General features: G+C 38.0%; 2 non-coding genes across 2 annotated transcripts; both read left to right on the forward strand.

The window, feature by feature from the left end:
- Positions 1-737: 737 nt before the first annotated feature.
- Positions 738-845, forward strand: LOC112774703 (small nucleolar RNA R71). Its single transcript, XR_003189171.1, has one exon. It is a non-coding gene; the product is annotated as a small nucleolar RNA R71 (small nucleolar RNA).
- Positions 846-9,542: 8,697 nt separating this feature from the next.
- LOC112773402 (small nucleolar RNA R71) lies at positions 9,543-9,650 on the forward strand. The gene has a single exon (XR_003187953.1). It is a non-coding gene; the product is annotated as a small nucleolar RNA R71 (small nucleolar RNA).
- Positions 9,651-10,681: the final 1,031 nt, after the last annotated feature.

Genomic DNA, 10,681 nt, shown 5'->3' on the forward strand with positions numbered 1-10,681 from the left:
CCCTTCCTTCTTGGATTCGGCCATGATGGTTATATCAATGGCCTTGCACTCTCCTTTTGGATTTTCTTCTGTATTGCTTGGGAGAGCATTAGGAGGGGTTTCAGTGATCTTCTTACTCAGCTGGCCCACTTGTGCCTCCAAATTTCTAATGGAGGACCTTGTTTCATTCATGAAACTCAGAGTGGCCTTAGATAGATCAGAGACTAAATTTGCTAAATTAGAGGTATTTTGTTCAGAGTTCTCTGTCTGTTGCTGAGTGGATGATGGAAAAGGCTTGCTATTGCTAAACCTGTTTCTTCCACCATTATTAAAGCCTTGTTGAGGCTTTTGTTGATCCTTCCATGAGAGATCTGGGTGATTTCTCCATGAGGGATTATAGGTGTTTCCATATGGTTCACCCATGTAATTCACCTCTTCTATTGCAGGGTTCTCAGGATCATGAGCTTCTTCTTCAGAAGATGCCTCTTGAGTACTGTTGGATGCAGCTTGCATTCCATTCAGACTCTGAGAAATCATATTGACTTGCTGAGTCAATATTTTATTCTGAGGCGTCCCATTACTTACAGGATTTCTCTCAGAAGTGTACATGAACTAGTTATTTGCAACCATGTCAATGAGTTTCTGAGCTTCTGCAGGCCTTTCTTTAGGTGAATGGATCCACCTGCAGAATGGTCCAGTGACATCTTTGATAAATCAGACAGACCATCATAGAATATATCCAGGATGGTCCATTCTGAAAGCATGTCAGAAGGACACTTTTTGGTCAGTTCCTTGTATCTCTCCCAAGCTTCATAGAGGGATTCTCCTTCTTTCTGTTTGAAGGTTTGAACATCCACTCTAAGCTTGCTAAGCTTTTGAGGAGGAAAGAACTTGGCTAAGAAATCCGTGACCAGCTTATCCCAAGAGTTAAGGCTATCTTTGGGTTGAGAGTCCAACCACACTCTAGCTCTGTATCTTACAGCAAACGGGAAAAGCATAAGCCTGTAGACCTTGGGATCAACCCCATTGGTCTTAACAGTATCACAGATCTGCAAGAATTCAGTCAAGAACTGAAAAGGATCTTCAGATGGAAGTCCATAAAACTTGCAGTTCTGTTGCATCAGAGAAACTAATTGAGGTTTAAGCTCAAAGTTGTTTGCTCCAATGGCAGGAATTGAGATGCTTCTTCCATGTAAATTGGAATTAGGTGCAGTGAAGTCACCAAGCATCCTCCTTGCATTATTATTATTTTCAGCCATATTGTCGTCTTTTTTTTTTGAAAATTTCTGTCAGATTTTCTCCAGAGAGTTGTGCTTTAGCTTCCCTTAGCTTCCTCTTTAGAGTCCTTTCAGGTTCAGGATCAGCTTCAACAAGAATGTTCTTGTCCTTGCTCCTGCTCATATGACAAAGAAGGGAATAACAAAGAAAATATGGAATCCTCTATGTCACAGTATAGAGATTCCTTTGTGTGAGTAGAAGAAGAAAAGAATGTAATGTAAAGAAGAGAAAATAACTCGAACACAGAGAGGGAGTATGGGGTTCAAATTTTTGGGTGGAAGAGAAGTGTTAGTAGATGAATAAATAAATAGAAGAAGATGAGAGAGAGAAATTTTCGAAAATAATTTTTGAAAAGGAGTTGATGATTTTCGAAAATTAAAGGGGAAATAAAATTAAAATTAAAATTTAAAACAATTAATTAATTAAAAAGAATTTTTGAAAAAGAGGGAGGTATTTTTGAAAATTAGAGAGGGAAGAGTAGTTAGGTGGTTTTGAAAAAGATAAGAAACAAACAAAAAGTCAATTAGTTAGTTGAAAAAGATTTGAAAATCAATTTTGAAAAGATAAGAAGATAAGAAGTTAGAAAAGATATTTTAAAATCAAATTTTTTTGAAAAAGATATGATTTAAAAAGATATGATAGAAAGATATGATTAAAATTAGTTTTGAAAAAGATTTGAATTTTAAAATCAAAATTAATGACTTGACTCACAAATAATCACAAGATATGATTATAGAACTTAAAGCTTGAATCTTTCTTAACAAGAAAGTAACAAACTTGAAATTTTTGAATCAAAACATTAATTGTTGATAATATTTTCGAAAATTATGAGATAAAATTAAGAAAAAAATTTTTGAAAAAGATTTTTAAAATTTTCGAAAATAAATAAGAAAAATGAAAAAGATTTGATTTTTTGAAAAGATAAGATTTTTAAATTGAAAATTTGATTTGACTCATAAGAAACAACTAAATTTTAAAAAGTTTTGAAAAAGTCAACTCAAATTTTCGAAAATTTATGAGTGAAAAAGGGAAAGATATTTTTTTTTATTTTTGAATTTTTAATGATGAAAGAGAAAAACATCAAAAAGACTCAATGCATGAAAATTTTGGATCAAAACATGTGATGCATGCAAGAACACTATGAATGTCAAGATGAACACCAAGAACACTTTGAAGATCAAGATGAACATCAAAACTTATTTTTGAAAATTTTTAAGAAAAGAAAAACATGCAAGACACCAAACTTAGAAATTTTCAATAATTAGACACTAACAAATTAAAATGCATATGAAAAACAAGAAAAGTCACAAAACAAGAAAATATGAAGATCAAACAAGAAGACTGGCCAAGAACAACTTGAAGATCATGAAGAATGCAATGCATGAAATTTTCGAAAATAATTGTTTAGAAAATTAAAAAGATGCAATTGACACCAAATTTAAAACTTGACTCAAGACTCAAACAAGAAACACAAAAAATATTTTTGATTTTATGATTTTGTAAATTTTTTTTTTGTATTTTTCGAGAATTAATTGTGAAAAATGAAAAAGAAGAAAATATTTTTTTATTTTTTCGAAAATAAGAATAATAAAATACAAAAGGTTAAAATTGAAATAAAGTTACCTAATCTGAGCAACAAGATGAACCGTCAGTTGTCCAAACTCGAACAATCCCCGGCAACGGCGCCAAAAACTTGGTGTGCGAAATCGTGATCATTGCTTCCTTGGTAACGACGCTAAAAACTCAATACACACATTCATGATCTTAATTCTATTTCACAACTTCGTACAACTAACCAGCAAGTGCACTGGATCGTCCAAGTAATAAACCTTACGTCAGTAAGGGTCGATCCCACAGAGATTGTTGGTATGAAGCAAGCTATGGTCACCTTGTAAATCACAGTCAGGCAGATATTAAAAGGTTATGGAGTTTTCGAATAATAATAATAATTAAACAGAAAATAAAGACAGAGATACTTATGTAATTCATTAGTGAGAATTTCAGATAAGTGTATAGAGATGCTTTCGTTCCTCTGAACCTCTGCTTTCCTGCTGTCTTCATCCAATCCTTCCTACTCCTTTCCATGGCAAGCTTTATATAGGGCATTAACGTTGTCAATGGCTACATCCCATCCTCTCTATGAAAAAGGTCCAAATGCTCTGTCACGGCACGGCTAATCATCTGGAGGTTCTCGATCATACTGGAATAGGGTTCACCCTCCTTTTGTGTCTGTCACTACGCCTAGCACTCGCGAGTTTGAAGTTCGTCACCGCCATCCCTTCCCAGATCCTACTCGGAATACCACAGACAAGGTTTAGACTTTCTGGATCTCAGGAATGGCCATCCATGGGTTCTAACTTATACCACGAAGATTCTAATATCTCGGACTCGGTCCTCTGGATTAGATATCTAAGAGATACTCATTCTAGCTTATTTGCATGTAGAACGGAAGTGTTTGTCAGGCACGCGTTCATAACTGAGAATGATGATGAGCGTCACATAATCATCACATTCATCATGTTCTTGGGTGTGAATGGATATCTTAGAAGCGGAATAAGTTGAATTGAATTTAAAACAGTAGTACTTTGCATTAAATTATGAGGAACAGCAGAGCTCCACACCTTAATCTATGGAGTGCAGAAACTCTACCGTTGAAAAATACATAAGTGAAAGGTTCAGGCCTGGCCGAATGGCCAGCCCTCATGATTTAAGAACTAGACGTCCCAAGATGTCAAATACAATAGTAAAAAGTCCTATTTATACTAAACTAGTTACTAGGGTTTACAGAAGTAAGTAAATGATGCATAAATCCACTTCCGGGGCCCACTTGGTGTGTGCTTGGGCTGAGCTTGAAGTTTACACATGCAGAGGCTTCTTTTGGAGTTGAACGCCAAGTTGTAACGTGTTTTTGGCGTTCAACTCTGGTTCGTGACGTGTTTCTGGCGTTTAACTCCAGATTGCAGCGTAGAACTGGCTTTCAACGCCCTTTTGCATCATCTAAAATCGGCCAAATTATAGACTATTATATATTGCTGGAAAGCTCTGGATGTCTACTTTCCAACGCAATTAAAATCGCGCCATTTTGAGTTTTGTAGCTCAAGAAAATTCACTTTGAGTGCAGGGAGGTTAGAATCCAACAGCATCAGCAGTCCTTCTTCAACCTCTGAATCTGATTTTTTGCTCAAGTCCCTCAATTTCAGCCAGAAAATACCTAAAATCACAGAAAAACACACAAACTCATAGTAAAGTCCAGAAATGTGAATTTAACATAAAAACTAATAAAAACATCCCTAAAAGTAACTAGATCCTACCAAAAACATACTAAAAATAATGCCAAAAAGCGTATAAATTATCCGCTCATCACAACACCAAACTTAAATTATTGCTTGTCCCCAAGCAACTGAAAATCAAATAGGATAAAAAGAAGAGAATATACTATAAATTCCAAACTATCAATGAAGCATAGCTCCAATCAGATGAGCGGGACTTGTAGCTTTTTGCCTCTTGAATAGTTTTGGCATCTCACTTTATCCATTGAGGTTCAGAATGATTGGCATCTATAAGAACTCAGAGTTCAAATAGTGTTAGTGATTCTCCTAGTTCAGTATGTTGATTCTTGAACACAGCTACTTTATGAGTCTTGGTCGTGGCCCTTAGCACTTTGTTTTCTAGTATTACCACCGGATACATAAATGCCACAGACACATAACTGGGTGAACCTTTTCAGATTGTGACTCAGCTTTCCTAAAGTCCCCAATTAGAGGTGTCTAGGGTTCTTAAGCACACTCTTCTTTTGCTTTGAACCTTGACTTTAACCGCTCAGTCTCAAGTTTTCACTTGACACCTTCACGCCACAAGCACATGGTTAGGGACAGCTTGGTTTAGCCGCTTAGGCCAGGATTTTATTCCTTTAGGCCCTCCGATCCACTGATGCTCAAAGCCTTGGGATCCTTTTTATTTACCCTTGCCTTTTGGTTTTAAGAGCTTTTGACTTTTTCTGCTTGCTTTTTCTTTTTATATTTACTTTTTTTTTTGCCATTTTTTTTCTGCAAGTTTTGTATTCACTACTTTTTCTTGCTTCAAGAATCATTTTTATGATTTTTCAGATTATCAAATAACATGTCTCCTTGTCATCATTCTTTCAAGAGCCAACATATTTAACATTCATAAACAACAACTTCAAAAGACATATGCACTGTTCAAGCATTCATTCAGAAAATAAAAAGTTTTGTCACCACATCAATATAATTAAACTAAGTTCAGGGATAAATTCGAAACTCATGTACTTCTTGTTCTTTTGAATTAAAACATTTTTCATTTAAGAGAGGTGATGGATTCATATTCACTACTTTAAGGCAAAGTTACTAAATACTAATGATCATGTATTAAGACACTAACATAGATAAGCACTTAACATAAAGAAAACGAAAAACAGAAAATTTGAGAACAAGGAATGAGTCCACCTTAGTGATGGTGGCGTTTTCTTCTTGAGGAACCAATGATGTCCTTGAGCTCTTCTATGTCTCTTCCTTGTCTTTGTTGCTCCTCCCTCATAGCTCTTTGATCTTCTCTAATTTCATGGAGGATGATTGAGTGCTCTTGATGTTCAACCCTTAGTTGTCCCATGTTAGAACTTAATTCTCCTAGGGAGGTGTTGATTTGCTCCCAAAAATTCTGTGGAGGAAAGTGCATCCCTTGAGGCATCTCAGGGATTTCTTAGTGATGAGCTTCTTCATGCGTCTCTTGAGATCCATGAATAGGCTCTCTTGTTTGCTCCATCCTTTTCTTAGTGATGGGCTTGTCCTCATCAATGAGGATATCTCCCTCTATGTCAATCCCAGCCGAATTGCATAGATGGCAAATGAGGTGAGGAAAAGCTAACCTTGCCATAGTGGAGGACTTGTCAGCCACGTTGTAGAGTTCTTGAGGTATAATCTCATGAACTTCCACCTCTTCTCCAATCATGATGCTATGGATCATGATGGCCCAGTCTATAGTAACTTCAGACTGGTTGCTAGTGGGAATGATTGAGCGTTGAATGAACTCCAACCATCCTCTAGCTACAGGCTTAAGGTCCAATCTTCTTAGTTGAACCGGTTTGCCTTTTGAGTCAATCTTCCATTGAGCTCCTTCCACACATATGTCCATGAGGACTTGGTCCAACCTTTGATCAAAGTTGACCCTCCTTGTGTAGGGGCGTGCGTTCTCTTCCATCATTGGCAAGTTGAACGCCAACGTCACATTTTCCGGACTAAAATCTAAGTAATTCCCCCGAACCATAGTGAGATAATTCTTTGGGTTCGGGTTCTTACTTTGATCATGGTTCCTAGTGATCCATGCATTAGCATAGAACTCTTGAACAATTAGAATTCCGACTTATTGGATGGGGTTTGTTAGAATTTCCCAACCTCTTCTATGGATCTCATGTCGGATCTCCGGATACTCATTTTTCTTGAGTTTGAAAGGGACCTTGGGGATCACCTTCTTCTTGGCCACAACATCATAGAAGTGGTCTTGATGGGCTTTGGAGATGAATCTTTCCATCTCCCATGACTCGGAGGTGGAAGCTTTTGTCTTCCCTTTCCCTTTTCTAGAGGATTCTCCGGTCTTAGGTGCCATCAATGGTAATGGAAAAACAAAAAGCTTTATGCTTTTACCACACCAAACTTAGAATATTGCTCACCCTCGAGCAAGAGAAGAAAGAAAAGAAGAAGAAGAAGAAGAAATGGAAGAGAGGGAGAGAGGGTTGTGTCTCGGCCAAGAAGGGGATGAAAGGGTTTTGTTGTGTGAAAAATGAAGAAGAATGGAGTGGTTTATATAGTGGAGGGAGAGGGGTTAGGTTCGGCCATCTAGGGGGGGTTTGCGTGGGAAAGTGATTTTGAATTTTGAAGGTAGGTGGGGTTTATGAGGTAGGTTTATGGGGAAGAGTGGATGGATGTGAGTGGTGAAGGGGTAGTAGGGAAGAGAGCTTGATTTGATTGGTGAAGGGTTTTGGGGAAAGGTGTTTATTGGGAAGAAAGGATGAACATTGAGAAGAGGAAAGAGTATGAGTGGAGGTAGGTAGGGATCCTGTGGGGTCCACAGATGCTGAGATGATTCTGTGGGGTCCACAGATCCTGAGGTGTCAAGGATTTACATCCCTGCACCAATTAGGCATGTAAAATGCCTTTGCATGCAATTCTGGCGTTTAAACGCCGAATTGATGCTTGTTCTGGGTGTTAAGCGCCCAGATGCAGCATGTTTCTGGCGTTCAGCGCCAGCTTTCCTCAGTGTGCATTCCTGGCGTCTGAACACCAGGATGATGCTTGTTTTAGGCGTTCAACACCAGATCCATGCTCTGTTCTGGCATTGAACGCCAGCCAGATGCTCCTTACTGGCGTTTAAACGCCAGTAAGCCCTTCCTCCAAGGTGTGATTTTTCTTCTGCTGTTTTTTATTTTTCTATTTATTTTGTGACTCCACATGATCATGAACCTAATAAAAAAATGAAAGAACAATAAAATAAAAATAAAATTAGATAAATAAAAAATTGGGTTGCCTCCCAAGAAGCGCTTCTTTAATGTCAATAGCTTGACAGTGGGCTCTCATGGAGCCACACAGGTGATCAGGTCAATTTTATAGACTCCCAACACCAAACTTAGAGTTTGGATAGGGGAGTTCAACACCAAACTTAGAGTTTGGCTGAGGCCTCCCAACACCAAACTTAGATTTTGACTGTGGGGGCTTTAGTTGACTCTGTACTGAGAGAGGCTTACTGTGCCTCTTTTCCATGTTTACAGAGGGATGACCTTGAGTTTTAAACACAAGGGAGTCCTCATTCAATTGAAGGACTAGTTCACCTCTGTCAACATCAATCACAGCTCTTGCTGTGGTTAGGAAGGGTCTTCCAAGGATGATGGATTCATCCTCATCCTTCCTAGTATCTAGGATTATGAAATTAGCAGGGATGTAAAGGCCTTCAACCTTTACTAACACATCCTCTACCTGTCCATAAGCCTCTTTTCTTGAATTGTCTGCCATCTCTAATGAGATTCTAGCAGCTTGCACCTCAAAGATTCCCAGTTTCTCCATTACAGAGAGTGGCATGAGGTTTATTCTTGATCCAAGGTCACATAGAGCCTTCTCAAAGGTCATGGTACCTATGGTACAAGGTATTAGGAACTTTCCAGGATCCTGTTTCTTCTGAGGCAATCTCAGTTGATCCAATGCATTTAGTTCATTGGTGAACAGGGGAGGTTCATCTCCCCAAGTTTCTTTACCAAATAAGTTGGCCTTCAACTTCATGATTGCACCAAGGAACTTGGCAACTTGCTCTTCAGTAACATCCTCATTCTCTTCAGAAGAAGAATACTCATCAGAGCTCATGAAGGGCGTAAGGAGGTTTAATGGAATCTCTATGGTCTCTAGATGAGCCTCAGAGTCCTTTGGTTCCTCAAAGGGAAATTCCTTGTTGATCACTGGACGTCCCAGGAGGTCTTCCTCCTTGGGATTCACGTCCTCCCCTTCCTTCTTGGATTCGGCCATGATGGTTATATCAATGGCCTTGCACTCTCCTTCTGGATTTTCTTCTGTATTGCTTGGGAGAGCATTAGGAGGGGTTTCAGTGATCTTCTTACTCAACTGGCCCACTTGTGCCTCCAAATTTCTAATGGAGGACCTTGTTTCATTCATGAAACTCAGAGTGGCCTTAGATAGATCAGAGACTAAGTTTGCTAAATTAGAGGTATTTTGTTCAGAGTTCTCTGTCTGTTGCTGAGTGGATGATGGAAAAGGCTTGCTATTACTAAACCTGTTTCTTCAACCATTATTAAAGCCTTGTTGAGGCTTTTGTTGATCCTTCCATGAGAGATTTGGGTGATTTCTCCATGAGGGATTATAGGTGTTTCCATATGGTTCACCCATGTAATTCACCTCTACTATTGCAGGGTTCTCAGGATCATGAGCTTCTTCTTCAGAAGATGCCTCTTGAGTACAGTTGGATGCAGCTTGTATTCCATTCAGACTCTGAGACATCATATTGACTTGCTGAGTCAATATTTTATTCTGAGCCAATATGGCATTCAGAGTATCAGTTTCAAGAACTCCCTTCTTCTGAGGCGTCCCATTACTCACAGGATTCCTCTTAGAAGTGTACATGAACTGGTTATTAGCAACCATGTCAATGAGTTCTTGAGCTTTTGCAGGCATTTTCTTTAGGTGAATGGATCCACCTGCAGAAGTATCCAATGACATCTTAGCTAATTCAGACAGACCATCATAGAATATATCCAGGATGGTCCATTCTGAAAGCATGTCAGAAGGACACTTTTTGGTCAGTTCCTTGTATCTCTCCGAAGCTTCATAGAGGGATTCACCTTCTTTCTGTCTGAAGGTTTGAACATCCACTCTAAGCTTACTACGCTTTTGAGGAGGAAAGAACTTGGCTAAGAAAGCCTTGACCAGCTTATCCCAAGAGTTCAGGCTATCCTTAGGTTGAGAGTCCAACCATATTCTAGCTCTGTCTCTTACAGCAAAAGGGAAAAGCATGAGCCTGTAGACTTCAGGATCTACTCCATTAGTCTTAACAGTATCACAGATCTACAAGAATTCAGTTAAGAACTAAAAAGGATCTTCAGATGGAAGTCCATGAAACTTGCAATTTTGTTGCATCAGAGAAACTAATTGAGGTTTCAGCTCAAAATTGTTTGCTCCAATGGCAGGAATGGAGAGGCTTCTTCCATGTAAATTGGAATTAGGTGCAGTAAAGTCACCAAGCATCCTCCTTGCATTATTATTATTTTCGGCTGCCATATCCTCTTCTTGTTCGAAAATTCCTATAAGGTTGTCTCTGGATTGTTGTATTTTAGCTTCTCTTAGTTTCCTTTTCAAAGTCCTTTCAGGTTCAGGATCTGCTTCAACAAGAATGTTCTTGTCCTTGCTCCTGCTCATATGACAAAGAAGGGAATAACAAAGAAAATATGGAATCCTCTATGTCACAGTATAGAGATTCCTTTGTGTGAGTAGAAGAAGAAAAGAATGTAATGTAAAGAAAGAGAAGAGAGGAGAATCCAAACACAAGGGTGAGGGGAGCAGAGATATGAGATGAAGAGAAGTGTTAGTAAATGAATAAATAAATAGAAGAAGAAGGGAGGTGAGAAAATTCGAAAAATAAAAATTAAATTTTAAAGTTAAATTTCGAAAATAGTTTTTGAAAAAGGTTAGTAGTTTTCGAAAATTAGGAATGAAATAAAATTAAAATAAAAAATTGAAATAATTAGTTAATTAAAAAGAAATTTTGAAAAAGAGGGAAGGGATTTTCGAAAATTAAAGGTAAAAAGTTAGTTGGGCAGTTTTACTAAAGATAAGAATCAAATAAAAAGTTAAGTGGTTAGTTGAAAGAGATTTGAAATTCAATTTTTAAAAGATAAGAAGATAAGAAGTTAGAA

This window comes from Arachis hypogaea, chromosome 18, assembly GCF_003086295.3.
Source record: "Arachis hypogaea cultivar Tifrunner chromosome 18, arahy.Tifrunner.gnm2.J5K5, whole genome shotgun sequence".
NCBI lineage: Eukaryota > Viridiplantae > Streptophyta > Magnoliopsida > Fabales > Fabaceae > Arachis > Arachis hypogaea.